Source organism: Crocodylus siamensis, chromosome 12 (genome assembly GCF_052110815.1).
Source record: "Crocodylus siamensis isolate JL-2025a chromosome 12, ASM5211081v1, whole genome shotgun sequence".
Classification (NCBI taxonomy): Eukaryota; Metazoa; Chordata; order Crocodylia; family Crocodylidae; genus Crocodylus; species Crocodylus siamensis.
The window spans coordinates 31,724,091-31,751,111 of NC_143406.1; the positions used below are offsets into that span (position 1 = coordinate 31,724,091).

The window sequence follows — 27,021 nt, forward strand, 5'->3', positions numbered from 1 at the left end:
TACTATTTGTTCTTTATAGGAATGGAAAATTAATTATTTCCTCTTAAAATCAGCACTACCACGTACAAGCAATAACGCTAAAATCCAATTAAATACATGTTCTATAACATTCATTGCAGTTGCAATAAATTACAATAAAACAGTTCTCCATCTCACTTATTTACTGCCAAGCCAGTTAGGGGACTTCATAGATGAACAACACCTGCAATGCATCCAGAAGCAAATTGCGTGGGAGGAAGGGGAGGAGGGAGCCTAGATGGCAAGTATGAAGTGGTCACTTCAGCCTGTTGATCTAGTCAAAAGCTGAAAAAGAGATGGTTAATTGTGGCCAGGTCAAAGTTAATCAAACTGATAAAACAATTTCTCTTAATGAGTTAAATGAAATTAAAATCATAACATGGCATCTTCCCATTGCCTAGCATACAGTGGGGAGTAGCGATAACTGAAAACGTGTTGGCAAAACCAAGCTCATTTATAGCTATAGGTAAAGGTCATATTGTACCTTAATTAGAATAGACAGAAAACATGGTCCATAATTTATTCTTGGTTATTAAAAAGAGAGAAAGGTGGATTTATATTTATGGGGGCTGTGCCTAAACTACATGTGAATGAAAGGAGTAGAACTCAAAAGAAGTACAGCAAAAGAAGTAGTGCCATCTGTTACTGAGCAGATGGTAAAATTTTCCCTCTTGCCCAACCCAAACTTGGGTGTTATCAGGAGGCACGGCTATCAGGACATTGCAGCCGTGGCTCAGTCTTCTTTTTTGGCAGTCATGCATTCAAGATCTTGAAAGAGAGACACTTGTTTTTTTGGACTTCTTAGAATTTTCTGTTTATTTACCACACAACCGGCCAAAGTTAATAAAGGAGCAGAGCAGGTCCAGGAAGGTGTGATGGGTAAGGGCAGATGGTGATTTGCCCTGTGCTGACCTGACTGACAAACCAGATGAAATTCTCCCTGAAATCACCTTGTGAGGGCAAGTAACTGCTCCACTTGTTTGGTACAAATGAAAGGGTTTTGCACTATCCTGTGATTGGTCAGACTCGATTAATCCTTTAGTGGCCCTAGGCAAACTCATGGGCCCCTACTTTTTTCACTCAATAATTATAACATGTAAAATAAGCACAACTTATTTTGGGCCCTTTCTTCACGTAGGGCCTTAGGCATGTGCCTAGTTTGCCTATGCATTAATCTGGCCTTGGTGACCAGGACAAGGCACACAGTGTCCAGACCTCAAGTCTAAACTCCTCAGTGTCATGCATTCCAGTTCTAGCATGTGGAGCTGAACCTAACACTATTGTTCTTGGGGTGTCTGCTGTAGAAAAAGAAGGGGATCTATTTTGTTATTTGAGTCTAATTTAACAAAAATCTTACAAAAACAAAACCATTTTGGCACAATTTTGAAGATATTTCTTCAAGAGCAGCTGCTTTTATAAGAGTTCTTAAGAGTTTGGGGCCTGTAAATCTCAGTCTGAACTCTACCACAGATGTAACCTCTGACACAAGTCACTGTCTGAAGCTACCCTGGACACAAACAGTTGCCTCTTCTGCCAGCTCAAGTGTATAAACTATTTAGATATCAATATTGTGCTCATCATTGTGGTATCTGAATGCCTGAGACAACAATTAACAATAAAACTGTAGCTTTCTGTTTTCAAAAGAATATGTAATATACAGTTTGTCCTTGGAAAGATACAAGAAGGAAATTGCTGCCTATCATTTTAAGAGGCTTGTCTACAAAACTAACAAAATACAAGCCATTAATGAATCACTGGGTGCATCTACATGAGATGCTATGGTGCAGTAGCGTTGCCAGGCACTAATCGTGCAGCAATGCTACTGTGCAGTAGTAATGAGCTACTGAGCAGTAGCTTGTTGCTACTGCACAGTAGTGTCAGGGAAAAAGTGTGGCGATGGTACTGTGCAGTAACACCAGTTACTGCACAGACATTTTAGTACCTGCACCGACTCATTTAGTCACTTTAGTACTGCACAGTCATTTAGTACTAAATGACTGAGCAGTAAGAACTGCATAGTCCACCGCACATGTAGATGAGGTCACTGTGGAGAAGAATTCTGAGGAGCCATTAAAATGTCTGTTAATATTATATCTGTTGCAGTCCAACTAATGGATAAGGTCACCTATTACAAATATTTCAATATAAATAATTCCTCAGCACAATAAATAAAGCAATAATCCAAAATAACTTGTTCATTTAATTCATCTCATGGAATGATCTTAAGTTTTAGTTTAAGCATGAAGTGCAGATAATGTAGATCTTTACTATGAATCACCCCATGTTGGTAAATGTTTGATTCTGAAATGAACATACTTTTCCTTTAAATTATCTTTGTTATTTTATAGCAATTCCATATATTTCCTTAACTGTGTGTATATACATGTTGCACATTGGTAGAGCTTCATCCATCCATAATTAAGGTTGTGTCAGCACTGCTATTCAAAAACTCTGTTTGCAGTTGTATATAGCATGACAGCAAAAATCCACTTCAGCAAGAATCTTGGCAGTGAACGTGTAAGGCTGGGGATGTGTTTATACATGTTTCAAATTTAAACAAAACAAAGTAAAACCTATTTAGACATATTTAATGTTTCACAGTTTGGTCTGATTGATGAGTGTGGGAGTGACCCTTTATTAATGGAGTATTACTTTATTTAATGAAATAGAAGAAGACCCTGATTATAAGACGACCCCCCCAATAATTAGATTCTATTTATGGAAAATTTATAAATTTGTTACAATTTTCCGGGTATAGAACCTAATTATTGGTTTGCCTTGTATTTGTCACCCTCTCACTGCTGCAGCAGGGAAAATAAATCTGGGAGATCAGCTCTTTCCTCTACTTCCCTCTAACTTTTTCCCCTGGCAGCCCCTTCCCTGTCACTTTACTGTCAGACCCTGCTCTCCCTGAGCACATGGAAGTGAGGAGCAAATGTGAAAACAACAAACTTGAAATTAAACATGGTTGTAGCAATTTGCATACAGTAGCCATAGGCTTAGTTCATCCAGAATTAGTGCATGCTACTAATCTTGAAACTGCTTTAACTTTTAGCACGTGTGTTTCATAAACACAATTTTGAGCAGTGCTTTGGTACTTACATCTGTCTAGCATCAACTTTTTTTTAACCTGGCAAGGGAGATCCCATGATCAACAAGGACTTGGTAGAGAAGATCTCATGATTCTCTCAGCCAATCAAGTTTAGTTATAGGATGAAATCTGCCCCTTGCACTCCAGGCAGACTGACTACTGTAAAATTCCCCAAATGCAGGAAATTTGACTGCACAGGATTGTGGTAATGGGGGGCTGAGTTCTTGCTTTTCCCATGGCTTGCTCCTTAGTCTTTTGGTTAGGAGCAGCCAGGACTAACAGGCATCCAAACCCCAAGGTCTTTGGGCTTGGGTCTTGCACATAGGATGCCTGCCATAAATTTGGGGAGTATCTGAAGCCCCAGACCGATGGGTATCAGAAGAAGGATACTTCCAGTGCTCAGTCAAAATTTGGAACTTAATTCAGGACTGATTTGGCCCTTAAAACAAAATCTTATATAAGTATAAAGTATGTATGGTATTAGTCCAAAGCCAAAAGACTCATGATTTACCATATAGTTCACTGGACTGGGCCTCACTAGACTCAACAACATTCCAAGCTATGGTGAGCTACAACACTTCATACAGTTCACCCAGAATCCCTGCTGCACCCTCTCACAGCCTGGGACAAATTATTAGTGTGCCCCCACCCTCCATGGTGACCCCAGAGGTCAGCACTGCTCAGTACGTATATATATTCCAAATGTCCCCCACAAAGAATCCATGTACTAATTAGCCCCCAATCATGACCGGAACTGGGTGTTCTTGTCACAAGTCCTGAAATGCTCCAAAAGTTTATGTGCAGATGAGGAGCAGGGCAACCTAGTCTGGCTTTACCTTGTGGAGGGTGGGGCCACACTAATCACATGTGCCAGTCTGAGAAAGAGTGCACAGAAAGATTCTGGATATGCAATGTTGTAGCTCACCATGACTTGAAAAGAATCAGTGGTGAGGAGGACTGCACTTAATGGGCACTACCATGTAGCTTATGTAGATAGATTGCACTAACCTATACTTGTGGTATGGTCCCATTAGAATTGAAGGCCTTGATCAATGTCATAAAGGAAGAGAAAAAGATTGACAGAGTATAGGGGTGTAAAGAATGAAGGATGGGAGACCCAAAGCTCAAAACAATGGCAGGGGCAGCAACTAAGCATAAGGTAGAAAAAGAGTTGAAGAGCAGAAATGAAGGTCTGGAGACAGACAGTGGACAAAGGTCTAGAAGAGGGTATGAAAGAAGGTGATGATGGGAACAACAGCAGAAGCAACAATGATGGCAGCAGTACCAGCAAAGCAGGGGGTGATGAGAGCGATGATGCCAGAGAAAACCCAGGAGCAAAGGAAAGTAAGCAACACAGTGGGAGCAGCAGGCAAAGGTATGTTGGGCAAGAGACAGAGGACAGTGGGAACATGATGAAATTCCAGTGCACTGGGAGTGGCATGGTAGGAAGACACAGAAAACACAACAGATTGAAGAAAGGATCAGAAACTGCATATAACGTAGTATTAGTCACCAATGGAACAAAGACTGTATCAGTCCTAAACAGATATGACTTTTTGGAAAAGGGAATGTTTGTATACTGGATATACTGCTGGAGAACCTGACTAGCTTAACTGCTTTTCTAAACAGAAAACCTTGGCAAATCACTTACTGAAACAGAGATGGGTATGGGTTTTTTTAAAAGAAATATGCAGAGGAATGTGGGAGGGAGGAACTAAGAGGGATAAGGTTTATGGCAGGAGAAAAGACAAGGGAACGAGTGATTATAGTACAAATGTATATGGATTTATTAGTGGAAGAAGACATAGAAAGATGGTTGGAATTGCATGTTCAAAGAGTAATGAGTGTGAAGAAAGTGAAGGACAAATATGGTATTTGGACGGGGTCATGGAGGGCATTAATAGTGTTACAAGCAAATGAGTGTCGCCTAGCTGGAGTGATGTAATTCAGCTGGGGGCACATTGGAGTTTTATGATGTATCATGGGCAATCCAAACAGTGTAGCAAATGTGGAAAGGGGGGGGCACTTGTCTGCACATTGCCCTTATACAATGTGCTTCAAGTATGAAGGGAAGAGGTACAGGGTAACAGAGCACCAGGACCCACTAAAATACATTACCTGTAGAGGTGGGGAGGCTACTTGCACCACAGGTGTCCAATGGCTTTTGCAGACAAGGTCAGTTCCCACAAGGAACAGCGAGAATCAGAAGGGGCAGCAAGGGAGAAGAGAGGGGTGAGAGCAAGATGGAAATGGTGGAAGAGACCCTGCAGGAGGGAGAAATGGAGAAGTGGGGGGCAGAGTTTCTGTAACTGAGGAATTGCAGACATCAGTCAATGTCAGGAGTGTTTTAACACAAAAAGATGGGAAGAGAGTGAACCAGGGTTGGAACAAATAAGGTCAGACATAATCTTCCTATGTGGTATACCAGAGGAGAGGGTTTATAAATGCTTTGAGAAAAGGTGGAGATGGGGATCATCTTGGTGGTCAGGGACAAATGAGAACAAAGTGGCAGGAGTAGCAATACTTTTCAAGAATCCAGAGTTGAGAGTAAATAAGTGGAAGACATCATCAGTGGAAGACTACAACGAATGATACCATCAGCCAGGGAAACAATTAGAAATTTTCAATGTATAGGCACCGTCAGAGTAGGACGGGGGAAAATCTATGCTTAGGAAGCTAGCAGTTTACGTGGTCGGGGGCAGGCTGTGGATAATAGTGGGGGACTTCAACTGTATAACAGAACAGGGGCAGGAGATGGAACTTTATACAGTTCATCCAGACTATTGAGAAATATAATAAAAGAAGTGGCACTAAAAGATGTATGGGCAGGAGAGAAAGATTTCACTAGAACAGACCCCAGGGAAGGAAACAGTCACAAACTGACTTTGCCTTGGTATCAAAAGAAACAGAGATAAAGAAAAAATAAACTGCCATTGTGGCATTTAGGGCATTTATACACATACCTTTTTCCTGCAACATGGCAGAGATCCGCTGTTTCGGAGCAGATTAATTGAGTCTGCTCCACATGCGAGATGAGGGGAATTGTGCTGTGCTGTGTGCAGTTGTATAAGTAGGAAAATGCGTGTCAGTGAGCAATAAATAGCGGCAGCGCGCTTTTGAGCTAAAGCACCTCTGAGGAATTTTAGTTCACTGCCATTTTCTCAGCGCTGATGCTCATTTAGCCACTTACACAACTGCAAGCATCGCAGCACCAGGCGCTTTGAAAAGTGCCCAGCGCTGAGGCACTTACATATGTAAAAATGCCTATTTAGAATTACCAGATGCTGAAGGCAGAACTGAATCTTGGTCAGAGCCCCATAAGAGGAAGAGGCGTGTGGAAGTTAAATGGATGACTGTTACAAGATAAGAAGATACGTCAAGTGTACTGAGACAGTATGAGGAGTGAACAACAGTGAAGAAATATTTTAAGATTACCTGGGAATGGTGGACGATGGTGAGAAAGAGGACAGAAGAGTTTTTCAGGACGGATGGCTGAAGAACCACAGAGAAAAGAGCAAAGCTGAGAGAGCTGCAGAAGAAGAGGCAGGAGCTGCTAGAGGAAGCCACAGAAGGAAGACAGGTATGAGAAGAACTAGAAGAAACAAGGCAAGAGATCAAAAGATGGCTTAAAAGAAAGGTGAGAGAAAAATGTTTTTAGTACAAGCACCCTGTGTGGCAGAAAACGAAGAGTGGTCCCGATACTTTTCAGCTAGAGTGAAGATGGCGAAAGGAAAGCTAAAAGTGGTGCACAAAGAGGGTGGTACCTGGGTGGAAAAAATAGAAAGAGGCAAAGAAAAAATTTTATGAAAAGGTATAAAAGAAGAGGGAAATTCATAGAAAGAAGATGAAGGATTTGCTGGAAGAAATTGAAGAGAAAGTAGAGGAGGAAGCAAAGAAGATGAAAGAAAAGATAAGTTTAAAGAAAAGAGTGCTTAAAAACCTTCAGAAGAAGGAAATCACCAGAAGTCAGACTGCCTATGGAATTTTATGGGAAGTTTTGGACATGTGTAGGAAAGGATATAGTAAAAGTCTGTGAGGAAATGGCAGGGGAGAGAGGCAGGGAAGGATTTTACTAGAGCCATTGTGATCTTACTGTTCAAGAAAGGGGAGAAGGAACTCTTGAAAAACTGGAGACCTATTACACTCCTCACTATGGATTATAAATTAATGGCCAAGACAGTGGCTTTGAGGGTGAGGAAAAACCTCCAGAAGATAATACATGAAGACTAAGTATGCACATACCAGGTAGAAGGATCTCCAAAGCAGCCAGAGTAATCAGAGATACACTGTCCCACATCTGAGAGAGGAAAACAAATACAGTTATAGCAAACATAGATTTAGAAAAAGCATAGGACAGAGTGGATCATGATTACATATTAAAGATGCGAGGAAAATTGGGTTCCCAGAGAAATGTATATGTTGGATTAGATTATTGTATAGAGAAGCAGAGATTCAAGTTCCAGTTAATGAGCATCTAAGCGGGACCTTTAAAATCCATACAGGGATGAGACAAAGGTGCCCCCTGTCGCTACTACAATTTGTGTGGCATGGAACCATTAGCACCAAGAATAAGAAATGACAAGGTCACAAGTGGAGTAAAGATACCAGGTGGGGGAGAGGTAAAATTCATACTATACATGGATGAAACAAACGTAGTAGTTAGAGATAGATTCCTTTCATTGGAAAGGGTGCTAAAGTATACACTGGAGTATGGGAAATGGTGACAACAAGGCTATAGCAAAAACTTTGGTTATGGTCCAGAAGTATGCATGTATTCAAGTACTTATGGTATTGATTTTTTGATGTTTTCTGCTTCTGTAACTCTATAACAACTTCTGTTAAAGAAAAGATAATCTAAACAACCTCAGTACCTCGTGGTGCCAACTCCGTGTGTGCTCCGGGGCTGGAGCACTACTAGAAAAAATTAGCAGGTGCTCAGCACCCACAAGCTACAGTCATTTTGGTTTTACTCAATACATGTTAGATCTCTGTTATATTAAAAACTTTCCCCAGAAACTGAGCTTTTACGAACTGGTACCACTAGGTAACAGAAGAATGTTACATGGCTGCACAAGGGAGGTGGACTTAGACCAGTGCCCCATAATTCAAGGTGAGGTAGTGGACATCAGTATGGCCAGAGGTAGGGCCAAAGCACCTACCCGCAAAATCCACAGTCAGTGGCTATACATCTTGGAAGCTGTGCTGTATCCTTTGCCTTACTTGGGGCCACATGCTGCAGGGAACACCAGCACAGTCTCTCTGCAACCTTATTTACAGCACACAGGCTCTATGATGGTCCTAGAGCATGTCTGTACAAACCAACCCCCTCCACCACTTTCTGTATACCTCTTTTTGGTTCAGGGTCTACTGTTTCATGACCCTATATCCAGCATCATTCTAGTGGCGGGATGACAACTAATATTTGGCTCACAACCATGAGGCAGAACTGTTACTGACTTTATTCAGTGAACTAGACCGCATGCACCCGAAGTCCCATAAATATAATATATGAAAAAATACATATTTTTAAACAGAAATCAAAATTTGTATTAGTGGTAATTTTTTAAATAATTTGATAGTTATACATAAAACTTAAAATAATTCTGATAATGCATTGAATAAACAATTTTTTTTTGTATTTCATTAAATTTAGGATTTCAGGATTTGTGTTTTTATATAGCTGCCTGAAATATCAAAAATTATATATACGATAGAGGAAGAGACCTGTAACCTTTCTGTAAAGCTCCTCACATTTTGGGAAAGAATGAAAATATATCTATATTTATCATTTATTGGCAAATAATAAATATTTCATAACTTTTGCACTGTGGAAATTCTAGTTTAAAGATGTCACCTGGGACAGAATTTGATTTCCCTGGGTGCCCCCAGATGAGTGCAAACTTGCCTTTTGTGGTATCTCAGAGGCTTCTGAGGCACCACAAAACACATGCAGTGCACGTAAAAAGGTTCTCTGTGCTGCATATTTGCAGCACAGAGCCAGAATTAGATACCAGGAAATCCCAGTACCTAAAAAATGTGCCAAAAAAAGCGGGGCAGTACACATGGCTGCAGCATGTACCACCTGACGGTGGAGTCTGGCCAGCCAGAGTCATGTTCTGGCTGCTGGCCAGGCTCTGCATGCCTGTATCACCACTGCTGCAGCCCCATGAGGCCCCCAGGATCCCAGGTAAGGCTGCTGGGGCCAACCCAGGTGCTGGCCCCAACCCAGGTGCTGGCCCCAGCTTCACCTACCTCACCCAGGGCAATTTGCTGTGTGCCAGAGTGCACGTGCAGGGGCATTCCCCAGGCACAAGCAGCAGCGGCAGAACTATGTGCTTCTGCTGTTTGTCCTGGAGAAATGCAGTTTCTTGTTCATTTGGATGCACCCCCTTTGTGCATCCAAGTGCAGTTTTTTAGCCATGTAAATGATGTTTTTATTACTTATATGCACAGTTTGAAATTCTATCTTACATCCTTATCTCTCCTGCCCTGTGGATGCCTAAGCCTGCAAGTATAGACCAAGCATGCTAATGAGTTACACACTGGCTGGATTGCTCCACAACTAGGTAGGTGTATCCATTCTGGATGGGTACCTGCATCTAAGACATGAAAACATAGCTGGCCAAAATCACATGACTGATGAAGTAGGTGGGGAGGACTTTCCTATGTATTAACCCCAATAACTGAGTGGTTAGGACACTTGCTAAGGAAGCAGGAGACAGGTTCTAGGCCTCTCTTGTCCAAAAAGTTTTTGAATTTATCTCTCTTGACTTCTGCAGCATTTCCCAGGCCACAAGTCAGGTATTACCTAGTTCCTTCCACAGCCCTCGTCTTGAAGCTGAACCACAGCCATTGGCGACTGGTGCCTCCCGAGTCTGGGGGGGGCACCAGATTGCCGACTGGGGGGGACCCCCCAACGGCCAATCATCAACCAGGGGAGGGTGTCTCCCAGTGGCCAATTGCTGAGCCAGTGGCAAAACAGCTGGTGCTTCCAGGGGGTGCATGGATGATCTCAGGGGGTGCACATCCACCCCCTACGCATCACCAATGACCACAGCACCTTGCATTTTATAGTCATTGGGTTCTAGCCTGGACCCGTTTTCCTAGTGGGGTAGATGGTACAATGTTCTCCGTCCATGTATGCAATGACTATTAAGGACACCGGCTCAACCTTAAAGAGAGTGCTAGAGAACATTCTAGAGGGCCTAACCTGTGGTGTTGCTATTCAATACTGGTGCTGAGAGGTCAGCAAGACTAAGGTTCAAACACCCACAGAGCAATGAGGTCTCTGGTTTCTAGGACAAGTGCCCTAACCCAGGGGATGGCCAATCTGTGGTACAAGTGGCACAGGCAGCCTCTGTTCATGACATGGCAGACGGGGGAGAGGACAGGCAGCACAGTAGCAGACAGAGTAGAAAGATGAATAGCAGTTCATGCAGGAAGCACTAGGCAAGAAGCAGAAAGCATAGCAGCAGATCAGGAAGGGATAGGATATCAGAGTGGTACTCGAGGGCCATGTCTACACATGAACTTTACTATGGAGTAGACTAATTAGCTGTGGAGTATTACCATCTACATGTGCTCTGGTATTAGGACATAGTACTACCTTACGGTAGACAAGGGTCTTTGGGTAGATGTGATATCTTTTATTAGGCCAACTAAATAGTTAGAAAAAAGTTCTTTCAAGTTTTTTGGTACAAACACCTTTCTTCAAGCACTGGGAGACTCTGCTGCTTATGGTGGAGTAATTGAATGCTATTAAACACAGGTGCAGGTGCTGACTGTGAGCATAAATTGCACCTGGCTAGCCCAGGCACCAGCAGGCCAAACTTCTGCCTGCTGCCTAGCCACATGGGTCTGTACTTTTAGCACCCTTTTGCCCCAGCCAGCCCCTCTGCCACCAACCAGAGCAGAGCAGAGCAGGGCTGGAGTGGTCCTGGCATAAACTGCTCTACCCCAGCTCAAATTGCTGCTGTCCTGGGCACAAGTGTAAATGCGGCACCTGGGAGTAGTTTACTCTGGCTCAAACTGCTCCAGAGTTTATTGCTTCAAATTAATTGTATTTGTAGACATACCCAGTGAGACTATAGGGCTAATTTGTGGCACACCTGCCTAAAAGGGTTGGTCCCTACTGCCCTAACCACTCAGTTATTAGAGCTAAAATATAGGTTCTTCACCTGCCCCCTCCCCTTGCTTTTCCAGGACTTGTGCTTAGCTACATGCATATACTTGCAAACTAATTCCACGTGCTGACCCCATGCCACTTATCTGACCTGTAGGACCAGAAGGTTGAGCACCACTGCCTTAAAATATGTGCCCATTGCAGAAATTATTCATTGTTGTAAACTCTAATTCTTTAATTGATTAGAACATTATACATTTGACCCATACTCTTGACTTAACTGTTTAAAATACACATCTCAGACCACATACTTAACTCTCATTTTCTAACACTTATGATGGAAAAAATGTGTAAATAAATGCACATACTTGTATGACAGTTAATTTAAGATCTGATATATAGCCAAAAAGTCGGCAGAATTCTATGTCACTTAAAGCACCACCAAAGTGTGGCTTGCAACCAACTCTGCGTTACCTGACTAAAGTTTAGGAATTATTTTATTACCTCCTCTGAGCATGTACGTGCTTCCATTATAGAAACAGGGAAAAATTTATACATCTCTGGAGGCAATTCTATGAAGCATTTTTTAAAGACTTGCATACAGTTTGGAGTGTGGGCATGTGTATATATCCATATAAGAATTGTCTGGTATGTGTGAGATTTTATTTACTGTGGTTTTAATGAAGCAGAAGAGGTCACTTACTTAAATTTTTTTAAAAGACTTACATAAATCCTAACTTAACATTACAATACAGAATGAGTATGAAAGCAGCTCCATTTTAATAATAAAATCCAACATTTTACATATGATTGTGACAAAGATCATCCAAAAAGATTTTTAAAACATACAAAACCAAATGATTAACAGCTCATTCAGTTGACACAGTTGTCTGCCATGGCAAAGAAATACAGAGTTAGATGGCTCTCAGAATACCACCCCCTCACCTCCCTGCCATTCACTGTTAGTCTAGTATTCTCCAAACAGTGTATGTTCCCACATACTCTGGAATATAGTCTCAGTTTGAAACAGATTTTTTAGCCAAGTATTCTACTCAGCAGAAACAGGCTTGCTGAACACACTCCCAAATGACTGGAACTTCATTAATAATACTAGTAAGTTAATTAAGGATCTACAACCTTACAGTTTTAAACCCTGTATGGGCCTCAGGTTACACCCTAGTCATGATGTTTGTAGTTCATATCACAAGACCTTTAGCCCTCTCATATGACCTATAGCAGGGGTAGGCAACATTTTTTGGCCGGAGTGCTAAAAAAACCACAATGTCTATCTTAGAAGGTGCCGGAGTGCCAACATGCCAGAGCCCAGAGCAGCTGTTTGCAGCCTCCCGGCTACAGCCGGCCCACGGATCCTGCGCTGCTTGCAGCAGGGCTTGCAGCCTCCCAGCTGCCTGCTGGGAGCAGCCTGGGCTCCGTGGCTGGCAGCAGCTGCTTAGAGCCTGGTCTAGCCAAGCAAAATGGCCTTGCATGCCGTGCTCGGCACACATGCCGGGGGTTGCTGACCCGACCTATACTTTTGGAATCAAGTATGAGGTTGTAGGAGGGCAGGCAGCTGATCTGGCTCCAGCTCCATCCCAACCCCAGCTCCAACCCCAATCTGGGGTCAGAGCTGGAACCACAGCTGCTGCCTGCCTCCCTGCAGCCTATGCCCCTGCCATCTGCCCTCTCCATAGCCTTAGGCCTCCTGTCCCTCTTCTCCTGCATCTCCTGTCCCATCACCCCCATCCCCATTCATTTACCCTTGCTCCAGTACCACCGGCTCTGTCCCTGTTCCAACCTAGGTCATGGAGCATGTGCTTGCTCTGGTTCCAGCCCAACCCAATAGCAGTGGTGCTGGCAGAGCAGCTCACCATGGGCCCAAGCTGCTATGCCACCAGAGCTGCTCCCAGGCCTCCCAAGCATGTGCTTCATGAACCAGGCTGGAGCAGGGATAAAGCCTGTGACACTGGAGGAAGTATAAGTGGAGGGGGAGGGGCAGGTGGAACAGAGTCTGTGGCAGGGAGGGAGGATGGGAGGCACAAGATGAGGCAGGCGTCAGTGATGACAAATGGTAGGGGTGGACAAGTGGTAGTGGGCAGGGTGTAGGAGGAAAAGGGGCAGAGGTCAAACTACTTGACCCAACTATCTGCCTGTCTTCCCACTACCTGCCTCCCCACTGCCGCCTCACTGCCTGCCCTCTCACTGCCTGTCCCCAGTGCCTCCCCGCTCCCTTTCCCCCTACTGGCCCCTACACCTTCTCACCACCTGCCCCTCTGCCACTGCTTTTCCAACTGAAACAATGGTGGGGGAGACAAATTGAAGATAACTCTCCAATAATTAGATTCTATACATGGAAAATTATAACAAATTTAAATATTTTCCCATGAATAGAATCTAATTATGGGGGGTCATTTTAATTTTAATGTATTCGGGGTCACCTTGGATTTGGGTAAATACAGTATTTGTCCTCCCTGTCCAATATCTTGATTTAAGAATACATACACTACTAATCATTCATAGCATTCTACTGGTCACAGCTGCTAAATTTGCACTTCTAATTTTACACATATGAAGTTGAGGATATATTGTGCTTCAATATCAGGTGAAAAGAGAGATTTGTTTTTTTGATTTTAAGACTATAGTCCCTCTTTCTTCAAACCACAATGAAAAAGTGAAGGCTTTTTGGCAAATCACCGTCTGCCATGAAATGTTTTGTAGGGTGTAGACTTGGCTTGGGAACAGGCCTCAAAACCTTGGAGATCAACAGGATTCACATAGATGAACAGAGGAGCCACCCTGAAGGTATAACTGTGTAGAAGGTAAACCTTTTACCAGGAACCTATTGAATTTGTGTATCTCAAAATGAGGCACAGTTATACCTCTAGCAGCTGAGATATACCTCACTTCCCAGATGTACAACTCCAGTAGAAGTTCTTCTATAGCTACCTAGCAGAAAGTTCCAAGATGAGGTAGAAGTGGTACCACAGAGATGTCACTTTCCACAATTCTCCCTGTCTCCAAAAGAGCACAGAGCGCTGGTAAGTGCAGGTAAATTCTCTGAATTATAATGGGAAGCGGGGACACTTGAAAGGGAGGAAATAACTCTCATTTTTCTGAGTGATTAGCTGAAGTTCTATCCATTCTATCCATCTCTTGATTACATAAGCATAGAGCAGATAAGCGCTTGGATGTCATTCCTAGGTCAATAGGAACATAAAAACTGGCATTTATTAGGTCAGACCATAGGTCCATCTCGCCCAGTATCCTGTGTCACACAGTGCCAGAAAGTGGATGCTGAAAAGGAGAGTAAACAGGGATTGGCCAGGATTTTTCCTCTGTTCCTCTCCCACTTGCAGCCTCCAGCATTTAGGCTAGGGACAGACATTCAAAAAGCCTAAGCCTGAATTGATTCAATCTTTGCAGGTTAGTCTAACCTGGCTAGGCTGAACTGGTTTGAAACTGGACAGACGTTTTTTTCTGAACTGAGGAAATTCAGGCACGTGCCTGCAGTAGCTCAGGCTAGAAGCTGGGGGGAGCGGGGGGGGGGGCACTAGAGCAGCCCTCCCTTCCCTTCTGCAGGGAGCTGAGCTGAGGGGGGCATAGCCAGGCTGGCAGGACTCTCATTAGGGAGGTCTGCCTGCATGGTCCCAGGCTTTTCCCCGCTCATTGCCAGCCCCAGGCTAGACTCTGAGGCAAGGGGGGTGCACAGTGCATGCATCTGTTGATGATATGGAGCTTTTCAAGCTCCTTCCCTGTTTTGTCATACTGTCTGCATCACACTGACAGGCTAGCAGGCCAGCTGAGGGCTGACAGTGATAATAGTCATTATCACCCAATTAGCAAAACAATGACCTCTCTCCATTACTTCAAACTTCATATACAGTTTACTGGTTGACCTGTTGATTAGCTCTAAACAGCCCTAAGCAGTCACTGTTCTGTCTGCCTGTCCTAGTGAAATTGGAGAGAGACACACACAGACACGTCTCAGCATTAGCTACCATACCACATGCCTAGCATCCATGGGGCTGGGGTCCCTTCTGTGGGAGACGGGAGGAGGGGGCAGGATTTTCTGCTTGAGCAGTGGGGGGGGGAAGGGCAGGGGGAAGCCAGACAGACTCTACTGTGTCTGCAGTCTCTGCTGGAGCCTTATACAGCATTAGCTAGCATACCACATGCTGGCTATGGTCTGTGCTGTGGCAGAGAGGAGGAAGGGATCCCTGCTTAAGCAGTGAGTAGTAAGGGGGGGGGGTGGTAAACAGGGAAGCCAACAGACCCTGCTGTGCCTGCAAGACCGCCAGAGCTCTGGCCAGGGAGCAGAGGGGAGGGGCCAGCCCTACTGTAGAGCAGAGAGCCCTGCCCAGCCCAGAGAGCATGCTGGGATGCTAGGGGACTCTGATTTAACTTAAACCAGCAAGGGGTCTGGGACAGAAATAGCATAAAACAGTTTGACCCAAATGAGTTAAGTCTAATACTACATTCAACCAGGTTTATCTCAAACCGGTTGCAGCCATTTTAAAACTGGTTTATGTGCACTGAACATCTGCTCTGTTACAAGTTTAAGCCAGTTTCTGATCACTTAAACCAGTTTATCTGTAATATCTGTCCCTAGCCTTAAGGTTTAGGACGTTCTGATTCAGAGACTATATCTCTGACTCTCATGGTCAACAGCTACTGATGCATTTTTCCTCAAAGCATTTGTCCAATCTTTTTTTAATCTGGCTAAAGTAGCAGTTTTGACATCTTGTAGCACTTTAACTATATTCTGTGTGGAAAAGAACCTCCTTTTGTTAGTTTTAAACTATCTACTAGTTTTATTTTGTAACCCCTAGTTCTTGTATTGTGAGAGAGAGTAAATAATAAATCCCTATTTACTTTTTCTTCACCATTTAGTATTTTCTAAATGCTTATCATGTCCCCCTAAAGCATCTCTTTTCTAAACTGAATAGGCCTAGCTCCTTTGTCTCTCCTTATATGAAAGCCCCGCCATGCCACTAATCATCCTTGTTGTTCATCTCTGTACCTTCTCTCCTTCCAAACCTACTGTGCAGTGCCAGTGAGTTCTTCTATCTCCTTTCAGAGACGTGGGAACCAAAATTGGGCATAGTACTCCAGGTGTGGATGCACCATGGATTTATTAAGGGGCATGATGATACTTTATGTTTTATTTACAGTTCCTTTCTTAATAATTCCTAGCATACTGTTTGCCTTTTTGATGCATGCTGAGCACTGAGCTGATGTTTTTAGTGAACTGTCCACAATGACTCCCAGATCTCTTTCCTGTGTGGTAACAGCTAATGCAGAGTACATTATAGTGTAGGTATAACTTGGGTTATTTTTTCCCATGTGCATCACTTTACACTTGTCTACACTGAATTTCATCTGCCATTTAGTTGCCCATTTGCTCAATAATACAAGATCCTTCTGTAATTCCTGACAGTCTACCTTGCTCTTTACTACTTTGATTAATTTTGTGCCATGTCCATATCTGACCACCTTGCTACTCACCCCCTTTTCCAGATCATTTATGAATACAGCACTGGTCCCAACATAGATCCCTGGAGGACCCTGCTACTTACTTATTTCCATCCTAAAAACTGATCATTTATGCTCACTCTTTGTTTTCTATCCTTAACACAATTTCTAATCCATAAATGGGCCTTACCTATAATCTCATGACTACCTTTGTTAGGAGCCTATCCTTGTCAAAGGCTTTTTTGGAAGTCCATACATCACCCTGATCTATCTGCTTACTGACACCCTCAATAACCTCAAAAAACTCTAGTTGGTCAGTGAGGTATGATTTCACTTTGGCAAAACCATGTTGATTCCTCCCCCAGCAAGTCAGGTTCATCTGTGTACTGAACAATATTTTTAATGATTATTTCTACTAGTTTTCCAGGAACAGAAATTAGATTTACTAGTCTGTAGTTCCCTTAGAGCCCTTTTAAAATATGGGAGTCATGTTGGCAATCCTGCAGTCCTCTGGTAGCAAGGTTGTTTTTGCTGATAGGTTGCATACTACAGTTTAGAGTTCAGCAATTTCTGATCTGAGCTCCTTCAGGACTCTAGGGTGAATGCCATCAGGTCCTGGTGATTTGCTACTGTTTAGTTTATTAATTTCCTCCACAACCTCATCTACTAAAAATGCAATTTGGGTCAGCTCCACTGACTCATCCCTATAAAAGAATGGATCTAGTGAGGGAGTCTCCCTAGTATCTTCCACAGTGAAGACAAATTCAAAAAATGCATTTAGTTTCTCAGCAATGGTCCTGTCATCCTTTGGCATCCCTTTGACACTGATTATCCAAAGGCCTAAGTGACTCCCTGACAGGTCTTTGGCTTTTAATGTACTTGAAGAATTTTTTAAGGGTTTACCCTTAATTTATTAATTTTGAGATTATGTGAGGCCTGTGATTTTATCTGACCACAATTTTGGTGTGTTTAATAGAAGACTCATGCTATGCGGCTCTGTTGTACACTGCTTCATATGCACTCTTACCAGCAACAGATTTTGAGTGGGATCAGATACAGCAAAGTAATTCAAGAGTAGGTGTACTAAATCACTGAGAAATCTCTGTGTAATGGGGTTAATGATCCTGGAGACATACACGGTAAGTTCTCAGGTTAAACACAAATGATATTAGTTTTACAAAACAAGTAAAGCTTCTTTTTAAAACTCACTCTTATGGTGAAATTTATTCCTTTTCCCAAGTACTGCACAGGTGCCAGCATGTTCCTTAGATTTATGACTTCTGACATTTGTTTATCAACAGGTGGTTGCACATCTTGCCATTTATATTTTAAGCAACAGTAAACACAACTAAAAATAAGATAAGATAAACAAACTCAGTGTTTTTTAAACGATTTTTGCATTAAAGCTGCACTTATAAGCTAGATCTTCAAGTAGTTCACACCAGGCCCTGTAACACAGAAGAATACTGCAAGAGCAATAAGGATTTTTAGGGGCATTATGATAGTGTAATGGAAACACAACTGCCCCCAAAAGTCCCTCATTTTCCCTGCGGTAAAGAGCCATGCAGGAAGTGATGAATGCTGGAACATCAAGAGTGAAACTAAAAGGAAAAATATTAGAAATTAAAACAAACACTTGTTCAAGACCAGTTCAGGCTTTTATACCGTGCTGTTAAGCCACTTTGCAGAACAGTAATATGTAAAGCTATCAAATTTGCCAATTTTTTCTTCATATTCTGGATGCATTCAAAAGTTCTGCTTCTCAGTCAAGTACCACCTAATACTAAGTAACATGGAGATGAAAGCATGTCTTACGGAAAGTGAAGACAATCCAAGAATATTCTTGGCTATTATTTTTCTGACAAAAATGATACCACAGAGAACAGTTTTGTTAACCTCTGATCAGTTAGCCTAATATTTAAGCACTAACTTTAAACAACTCATGATAGTGGAACAGAGTTTTTAAAGAATGCGGGAGCAAATAAATCCTGTAACAGTTTTTATCCAAAAAGATTGCAAAGTGGTTTTACAAATTACAGTCCATGTTTATCTCCACACATGAAAGACTACAGTAACGGAGCACAAATAATAGGAGAAATTCTAATGCTAAAATATCTAATCTACCTACATGTTAATAGAAGTCATTAGTAAATCAGATAACATTCTTAACACTCAGTGAAACGGATGGATCAAATACAAAGGTAAAATGATAAAATAATCCTTTATTATGTATCAGTCATATTATTCCCTGGGTTATGTGTAGTAGTATATAAAGTATAATTATTTTGTTGAGTATGATGATTATCAAATCCTTCATTTATTACTCAGCATAGGCCTATATCTGGTACTTTTGTTCTTTATTTCTATTAAAAAACAACTTATGATACAGAATGTGAAGCCACTTCTGTTCTCAGATCAACTTATTGTGATCTCACAGTTCATCTGATCTCACATAAATCTAATATTGATTCAACTCCATTGATTTCAGGGGTGTTATTGTTGAATTATACTATTGTAAATGTATAACTCCAGTTATCAGACAACAGAAGGCGCCATAAGAATAATATGGTAAAGGTTTTGAATAGAGTTTAGTAATTAAAGAGAGAGGGATATTTCATAAAATTTGATAATAACAATCACTGCTCCCCCACGTTATGTGCATTTTACAAGAAATGTAGCTAATGCTAACAATAACAACAAGTACATATAAAATGTGTCACCAATAAAACTAACACCTGCAATATTTCTTTTCCCCAGTTTAACCCTTATAAGCCAACCATGGAACATGCTAAAGAAACTCACTGCCCTCCCCCCCTCTCCTCCCAGTGAAGCCCACTTAAATCTGAGCTGTCAGAAATGATAGTTTTTCTTTTGTATGTCTCCTGCCTGGCATACAAAATGGAAGTAAAAATATTACCTGCAAAACACAAATGTATAGCTGTTATTTTATACCAATATACTGAATGCATGCAAGGAATTCAGGCCTCCTGACCCCAGTGAGATAGAAGCTTGAAGATGACTGACTTAACAGAGGCTTAATTGCATAAATATTACATTACACTGGCAAACTGTAACCTCTACTCTCTCCTTCCCTGCTGATAACCAAATTCAAATATTACACCAGCACTAAATGAAAGGCTGAAAATAGCTTTAACATAACTAATATTTATGATGTAAGTATTCAAATTATAAGGCAAACTTTTAGGCCTGTTACAAGATTGCTAATGGTTCTTTTGATCTCACTAGATCTATTTCAAGCAGGAAAGGAAGAAACAAAACTTTTTAGGACACTAGAGCTCATCTCTGAGGGTGCTGCTATTCTTTCTGAATCCTGTCTGATGACCAAAATGGTATTCAGACTTGAAAGCATTTTTTGAAGTTTTTTAACCTGATTATACTGCAGGGACTCGGAAATCACTAGTAACCTTCTCAAACGCCACCAATTCCTGACATATAGTCGTATTTGGCAGGCTCACAAAACACAACTCACCTAAATAATAGAAGATGGGTTTTTACTCCTGCTATCTGCCTCACTACACACTGCAGGAATGTCTGGAAACCCCCCCCCCCACAATGCTGAACAACCCAAAGGCGCACACACATGGCTCGCCTACATAAACACTGTCCTCGCACTGAAACCTTAGTAAGCAGAAACTAGCCAGGCATTCTGGCAACGGACAAAAAAAGCTGATTCTTTGTCTCTCTTGTTGCCATGCTTGGCCTTTACCACAGTCCCTATTTGCTTTATTTGATTGAGAAAGGCATATGACACTGCACCGGACAAGAGGTTTGCATAATCATTAACTGACCTGTACTCTGCAAAGGACAAATAATGCCTTAAATAAGACTGGGAGCTTCATATCCCCAGGCTGCACAGGCTGAAATGGACTTGTTTGTCTGCCCAATACAACTTCTTTTCTGCAGCTTATTCCACTGTAAGGGCAAATTCCAGGTCCATACCAGTTTTTGTCAGTCCACGTGGGGTGCTGTAAACTCTTCAACAAACTTTACGGACAACATCTCTGCTAACAAGGAAGCAGATATGCCTGTTTAAAGGCAATGTGAAATTGTTTATCTTTGAAACAACGTGTTCTGTACACGTTTTCATACATTCATAAACATTTCCATATACCTGTTTGGATGTCTGAGGTCCAAATTCTGCGCAGGAGAGCAATGCCCATTAATTCTATGCAGGGGCGTAGTGCCCACTGAGGTACATGAGTTTAATCACATGAGTATGACAAGCAGATGTTGACCATTTCCTTGCCCTGGTATAAAATTGTGGATGCTTTCATAAAAACTTGAGCCTGAGTTTGCAGCCCTTACTTGCAAACCTGCTAGCTACTCCAGCGCAGTTTTTCAATCAAAGGATCACAGCCTCCTCCCCTTTCTCTATGACTACATTAGAGAGGTTCCAGAAAACCTTTGTGTTGTAAGGTGGGGTCATGGGATGTGAAAGGCTGAGGACCACTTCTTCAGAAGACTGAAGGTGCAAAATACTTCTCAGGTTCAGGCCTTATGATAGAAAAAAAGTCATACCATTGCTTTGTGGTGGGGATCCTGGGCCTGAATCTGTTTCCACTGATTTCAATAGGAATTCATCCACTGACTTCAACAGCATCCAGTTGGGCCCTTTGCTAGACCTTTCACAGTTTCTCTTGCTCTTAAGTTTCCTTGGAAAGCGCTCAAACCTGACATTCAAAAATCGAAGGTAGTTTTTAACTGTATTTAAAAAGTATACAAGGTAGGTTTTCCAAAATTATAAATGAAAAAGTAATAATCAAAATAGCTTTGATTTAAAAAAAAATGTTTGACTGAAAATAATTATTTTCTTCATTAAGTACATTTTCTCATTTTAAACAGGAAAATAAACAAACTGTCTCTGATCTTTAATTAATACAAGTATTATATACAGAATACATTCTAATATATTTAAATTTAAGGCTGACCTCTCATATTTTAATTATGGCTTGTAGGAAAAAAGGCATCTAAATATATATATTAGGAACGACCCTACCCATGTAATTTTTATTACAAGCATTTATCAGGAATCCATCACTATACCATCTGGTCGTCATTGGTCTGGATTACAAATTTAGTATTAACATAGAGTTTGGGGGAACATATTTAAGGGTGACATCTGAGTTTAGCATTGGTTTAACTGGTTTAATATACTTGTAAACATTAAGAAAAAAAATACATGAATAATAGTTTTAATGAGGAAAACCTGCAGGACTAAATTCATATTATTCATATGTGCTTATTTAAAAAATAAACATATTAAATGGTCTGATTTAACCTAATGCTACTAGAAAGATTACACATATATTATGTTTATGGTTAATGAGGAACTAAATAAAATCCAATTTGAAAAATGTTATCTCAAGAATAGCTGCTTAACCAAATGTGATGCATAAGAATGGGCATAATACATAATTTAGTATTAAAAGCTATATATGTGACATTTCAGAGCATTCAAATGTTGGGTTTCATTTTCTAAAGAGAAATTACTTCTAACTTTTAGCAGAAAAGGGTTGGTGTTTGGAGTGGCCCTGTACTGTTTATTCCTGTTTTCCACTTTATAAGAGCAAGATCCTTCACTAGACCAACACTCACAACACCCACAACACTCTACTCCTTGGTTTTCAAAATAGTACTCAAGGAACAACGGGAATAAAGTTACTGTATTTGTTTGGATAAACACTGTACTCCCCCCCCCCCCAAAAAAAAATTACCACCATAAACTAGGGTGTGGTCATTATATGCACCCTAGACCAAGACAGAAAGAATAACAGAAGTTATAATACAGGGTGCGCCCAGACGAGTAAAGACATTTGTTTCCCCGGTGACAAGTAGCAGTGACACACCTTGTGCCGCTGCTACTTATCCCCAGGAAACACCTGGGGCACGCACGCTCTGGCACGTGGCAGGTTACCCTAGGTTGGGTAGGGGAGGCTGGGGCCAGTAACCGTGATGACCCCAACAGCCTTACCTGGGGTCCTTACATACAGCCTCAGGGCTGCTACTGTGGCAGGAAACCTGACCAGCAGCCGGAGTATGACTCCAGCCAGTCAGCCTCTGGCTTTGGGTAGCATGCGCTGCCACCACATGTGCTGCCCTGCTTTTTTCAGCATGGGCTTTTTTGACCCTGGCATATCCTAGGGTCAAAAAGGCTCCCTGCGCTGCAAGATAGTAGTGCAAGAAACACCTGTATATGTGGTGTGCAGAGCTGCAGACAAGTCTGCAGTGCTACATACCACATGTCCACACTTGTCTGGATGCAGCCACGGTGTTCAAACATTCATTCTTACTTCTCCATCTTTCTTTATCTTACAGACAAGACTGAATGTGGAGCAGAACTAATACACCATGTGGAGTACGTTTCCTAAGTAGGTATGTTGTATTCCTCAACAAATTGTGGCTTTTCAGAGAAATGTAATTCGAATCAGTGTCTCTAAAAATTTGAGTCCAGCAGTTATGGAGGTAGGTTATTTTACAAACTTATAAGATAAAGTTTAGGCATGTGGACATTACACAAATATGAATATTACATGAATAAATATATTAAATGCATTTATATGGAGACAGATATATAATTTCCTTGGTACAAAAAAAATTAAAGGTTTTCCATAAATTCTACTATTGAGCCATAAAAGTGTTCGTATTAAATAGAAGTGAACATACATCTAGAGCAGTAGCATAATAATTTAAAATGTTGCCAGATATTTCTTTCAACATACTTTGGGTCTTAAGCACATTGATTCATTTATCATGTGTGGAGTACAAATGTCTTTCTATCTCACATATGCCTACGTAAAGACCATATAAAACTTCTTTGGAATAGCTATTGTGAATTCTTCATTTTGTAAAATAATCTTTTTGATTATCATTATCATATATTTGATTACCATATCAGGAACTACCTTAACAGTATATCACTGTGCAACTTTTGCTAATTTTCAAGATCTTTTTAAAGGATTCAAAGTGGTACAAGAATATATTATATTAATATGAGTAGAGCAGTTAAATAAATAATGCAAAAAATATGCCAATGCATGAAAATATGAGTCGCTCATTTACAGTATGGGAAAGATCCACAGCTGGGGTGGCTATGATAATTGCATATATCTATGATAACTTATATCACCCAAAGATCTTCACCAAACATACTTTCTGGATATACAGTGACCACACATAGCAAATATTTAATCTCACGAAGAAGTTAGTAACTTGTTTCTTTACATTCTGTGTGCTATAGAGTCATGGCTACAAAAAGGGTTGGAATTTTCTACTAGCAAATCTTAAAAGTTTATAAAAAACCCAATTGGAAAATGTAAATATATGCTTACTTAGTGAAATTATTTAGTAAAAACTACTCTGAGACTATGAGTCTCAACCATTTATTAATAGAATGGATTTGTGCACTCTTACTAAGTGCAAATGTATAGTACACTTGTCCTGAGAACATATTTTACAAATAATGTGAATACAGTAGCCAACATGGCCAAGAGAGAATTATTTAAAAATATATATTTGGCTGAATCATGACAGTTAGTGTAGAGAAATACATATAAAACTGCAGAATTTTGTGACTAAGAATATATATAAATGGAAATCCTATAAAGTCTATAAGATTTTTTAAAAGTTTTTTAACCTGTTTCTCTTAATTATCTAGGCACTAGTTTGCTTTTCTCAGAAATTCACTTTTGGTAGATTTATGTTCTTTGGCTCATGTTCCATAACTGAATGACAGCTGAAAACTTTTTCATAGGGTTTTTACTGTTTATAAAAAAAAAAATCTTTTATGAATTGCATCAACAATTACAAACTTATCTTCTAATTCCCAAGGATTGGTACCATCTTCTACCCATTTATCATGTTGAGGACATTATCAAATTACAATATTGTTATTTATTAAAAATGTGCCATAATCTTGTCCTGCATGCAGCAGTAGCATAACACTAATTTACTATCCACTGTATGAGCCATAATCTACACGTTTCTTTTGCAGAACAAAGTGACCACCAAAAGCGGGACTTTGTGGGCCAGTTGGATAAAACATAAGCTCATCTTGCCCCCAAAACCCCGACTCTGGAACCACAACTTTCAGAGGGTTAATTGTTAAGGGAAATATCTTAACAAGGTATGCCCAATCAGCTAAAAGAATATCTGCTGCAAGCAGCTAACTTTTCTGACAGCTACAGAAGGATAGCATAGCCAAATCTCAATGCACATTTTCTTCTCTTACTGCAAAAAAGAAATTGCTACCAGATCTTACTGCTTTCTATTTATGTTTCATGATTTCTGTACTATATAGACCAGAAACATTTTCTAAAGCAACTTTATATATAAGCAAGTCAGAATTCACACAGTAAAGTATTAGATCAGGCCAAACTGCATCTGTTTGATAAGATTTTTTTTCTTGAATTTAGAAATGAAATTTCTTGCATTTACCTGTTTGACTTTATTTCAAGCAAAGACTGAAACATTTTGGGTAACAGTCTCCATTTCTGTCCAAATTTGGTGGAAATTTCCGCTGTAACAATCAGGACTTCTACTCAACAGCAGTTATATTTTGAAGGGGTGTCATACGTACTTCTGTAATACTGCTCTCGACACTAAATACGTATTTTACAGATGACAGAGAAAGGCAGGTATCTTGAAATTTGCCGTTTCCTTTCCCTACAAAAATTCTAATAAATAACTTGAGTTACTCAGAAACATAGTCCACGTTCAGACAGCTGAAAGAGCGCATTATTATATTTTTTTTTAAACTGCACTTGCAAAGCAAAAATAAAGTAAGTGTTAGGTTTACTTTGTACTAAAAGAGTACCATGGACTCTATGGCCTGTGGAAGTTGGGAATTGTATTTAGTTATGGTAACTTAAAAAAATGGCCGGGTTGCTGGTTTCCCCTCATCTGAGCAGCGACACATGTCTGCAGTTCAGGAGTCCGGCGCTTTCCTTCCTCGCCTTCCCCGGGCGGGTCCCGGGAGCTCCTTCCAGCCAACGCTTCCCGACGTGCTAACTGGGGCGGGATGCTGCGAAGCGCTGAGCACCTGTAGCTGCGGGGGGCTGCGGGGCTCAGCACCAGGCCTGTCTTCCTCGAGCGCCCAACCACGGCCCCGGCCTCCTGCCCCGCGGGGACTTGCAGACACTTGCAGCGTCGGCCCGGCTGCCTCGCGGCTGCCCGCAACGCCAACTTGGGCGACTCGCGCAGCTCCCGCGTCCACCTGGCTGCCGGCACGTGTCAGCGCAGCCGAGAGGGCGGCGGTCCCGGGCGGCGGCGGGCGCGCCAGGGCACGGCGGGCTCGCCACGGCGCTGTCACCGGGCGAGACGGCTCGGCTGCTCGGGGCGCTCCCGCCTGCGCGCGGGAGCAGAGCGAGAGCCCCGCACGACGCGCCCGCCTTTTGTGCTCCCGGAGCTGCCCAGCCGCGGGGCAGAGCGACATCTTTATTTATCCCCGGGCACCTCCGGCGTCCGGCTGCGTGTGCGCAGGGGAGGCTGCCGAAGCCGCCGTGGTTTTTTCCGGCGAAACGCGTGCGATGGAGGAAGGACAAGGGGCTGCTGCGGGCGGCAGCGAGGCATCGTCCTCGGGCAGGGGCAGGGGCAGGGGCAGGGAGACTGCAGCGGAGCCGCCGCCGCCGCCGCCGCATCAGACACTGTCTAGCGCGCGGTCCCGGGAGAGCCCAGGTGCCTGCTCTGTTTGCACGACCCCGCTCGCCCGGCTTTGTGAGGGACCCGCAAAGCCTCGCCGCACCCGGCTCCGCCGAGGCCCCTTGTCCCCCTTCCCGGCCCCGCACCCCCCGCACCTGCTGAGCACCCGGCGCAGACAGGGACGTGCGTGAGCACACGCGTCTCGCCGAGCCTGGGAATCAGCACAGGGAGGTGGGGGGAGGGCACAAAATTACCGGCGGGGGGGGGGGTAGTGAAAAGAAAATACAACTCACCACTTGTCACAGCTTTCAGGTGTCCAAAAAACCCCAAGCCCCCACAAAACAGCAAGCGAGGACTGGGCTCCCAAGGAGAAGGTGCAGCCCGCCTGTCATTTTTCTGCTTGAAAGCAGACAACCCCTCAATCCTCCGGCCCTCTTTGCAAAATCCTGACTCATTATAGAAAAAAAGATCACACTGCCAGGCGCCCAGAAACATTTCTTCATCATGGTCACGCCACAAGCTAAACAAGAGGCCACATCAAGGGGGGGCGGGGGGCGGCAGGAGAAGGAGAGAGAAAAAAAATCCATAAAGATTAAAAGGAAAAAAAAAAAGAAAGAAAGAAAAATTTTTTTTAAAAAATCCTCTTCCGTTGAAACAGAAAAAG

General features: G+C 42.1%; 1 long non-coding RNA gene across 9 annotated transcripts in view; it reads right to left on the minus strand.

Annotated features, from left to right (window-relative positions):
* Positions 1–27,021, minus strand: part of LOC149854868 (uncharacterized) — a 76,813-nt gene extending 49,792 nt beyond the window's left edge. For 2 of the 9 annotated variants that reach the window (XR_016438686.1, XR_016438687.1), the window contains exons 1-3: positions 25,155–25,286; positions 17,910–18,048; positions 7,352–7,406 (exon numbers count right to left, since the gene is read on the minus strand). This is a non-coding gene — a long non-coding RNA (uncharacterized LOC149854868). Of the gene's footprint in view, positions 1–156; positions 304–7,351; positions 7,407–17,909; positions 18,049–20,509; positions 21,198–21,239; positions 21,392–25,154; positions 26,561–26,650 lie in introns of those variants that run through there. The other 7 variants (XR_016438691.1, XR_016438690.1, XR_016438692.1 and 4 more) reach the window with 7 other exon arrangements.